The sequence below is a fragment of the Pteronotus mesoamericanus genome, unplaced genomic scaffold (assembly GCF_021234165.1).
Source record: "Pteronotus mesoamericanus isolate MK-2021 breed Mesoamerican mustached bat unplaced genomic scaffold, CSHL_Meso_final contig_105, whole genome shotgun sequence".
Classification (NCBI taxonomy): Eukaryota; Metazoa; Chordata; class Mammalia; order Chiroptera; family Mormoopidae; genus Pteronotus; species Pteronotus mesoamericanus.
Genome location: NW_026555006.1, coordinates 16158388 through 16160222, shown reverse-complemented (window position 1 = coordinate 16160222; position 1835 = coordinate 16158388). Strand labels below are relative to the sequence as shown.

Here is a 1835-nt window from a genome sequence, read left to right as displayed (position 1 = left end):
GTCCTGATTTTCCCCCTTTGCTCCTACAAGGTGCCAGCCGACGGGAGGCTGCATAATTGTTGCATTTCAAAAGTGCTGAGACAGAATGGACCTGGGATACACTGGTGGACGTTGATCACTCCTACAGTAGTAATAGTGGTGTGACTTGATTTTGAGTTTGCCAGTGGATTCTGCCAATTGTTATCTGATTGGTTGCTCATAATTAATACTCCCCAGAGCATGTACATCATACTTTTAAAACATCCTTGATACTGTTTCTTGGCCTTTTGGCTAAGATCAAGTGTAGTAAGTAAAACATCCTTGATATATTTTTTTAGAAGCATCTCATACAACCTCAAATTGGTGACAGAGAAATTTTAATAAAGTTTCCAATCAAAGAGTAAATTTTCTCTTCCTGTGTCATAACAAAAGGAGACCACACAGACACACAAAAAATTATGGTGTGGTTCTAAACCATGGGCGAGGTTTAATAGTTAACTCTTCCAATGAGTTTTTTAATTAGTTCTCATGATTTGTGGGCTGCATTGGTTTGCTAGGGCTTCCATAACTAAAAACCACAGACCGGGAGGCTTAAACAACAAAAATGTATTTTTCAAAGTTCTGGAGGCTAGAAGTTCATGATCATAGTCCCTGTAAGGTTACTTTCTTCTTAGGCCTCTCTCTTTGGCTTGCAGAGGGCCACCTACACTCTGTGTCCTCAGATGCCCTTTCCTCTGGCATGCTGTCTGTGTCCCAGTCCCTTCTGGTACAGTCATATTGCATTATGGTCCACTGTAATGGCACATTTTAACTTAACCACCTCTTTAAAATAAAGTTCCTGTCCCCAAATACAGCCACATTCTGAGGTACTGAGGGTTAAAATTTCAACATACGTATTGGGGGAAAGAGCATAGTTCAGCCAATTAATATGAGCTGTTATCAATATTTTAGATGTAAAAAAATGATTTTTTGTGTCTGTACTTGGAATGCGAGTTAAGGAAATTCAACCAGTTATCTCATTATTGAATAAAAAGTAATCATTTAACAGAGAGTGCTTATTATGTGGTCAATATGTAAGAAAAAAGTATAAGACAGAGGCCTTGCCTTCAAGGAACAAATATTTGAACTGGTAAAGCCAGAAAATGGAAATAAATTTTAATTTAAGCTTTCATTTTCTAGAAAACTGCTCAGTCTTTCTCTTTTGTGTCTGAATTTAGAACCACTTCTAGTTTTCCTGAACTCTTTCTTTAGTAGGAAACGGTTAGAACTTACTGAAGAGGCCTTCTTAGCAGAGCCTATTGAAGTTGGCAACACTAGGGGTTTTTTGTTTTGTTTGTTTAAATTTTTTTCAGTCCCAAAGGTTCTAACTGTTGAAATGAAGTAGTGTTCTGTTCTCAAAAGTAACTTTTTAATTTGATATTGTTATTTTTAGTAATGACTTAAATTCTAATGTGCTTATAATGTTGGCCCTGCAACCTTGAAATTATTCGTTGATGTAGCCAAGTCCTTGCAATGAGGCTTGTGGATGATTTATGGTGGGAGTGACTGGGAATTTTATTCTGTCCTAGTTGGCAAGGTCTCTATTTCATTGTGTTCTTTTTCAAAAAACTGTCATTACTGAGCCAGTAATTAAGAACATAAATCCAAATTTCCTTTGAAAATAATTTTACTGAATTTAGATTTGACAAGAACCACATTTTATAATAATTCACTCAACTTCATATTTTATCCCCCTCAGTAAATCATAATAAATTAACATAATCTATTACAGATAAACTGGGATTATTCCCTCTAAAATGTTATAATCAGAGACATCTCCAAATTAAATTGTAGTTTTCAGATCCCAGTTAGGCACT

The 1835-nt window shown here is 35.8% G+C and overlaps 1 pseudogene; it reads left to right on the top strand.

Moving 5' to 3' along the window:
- The first annotated feature begins 250 nt into the window (after positions 1-250).
- Positions 251-328, top strand: LOC129071440 (uncharacterized; annotated as a pseudogene).
- The last annotated feature ends 1507 nt before the right edge of the window (positions 329-1835 follow it).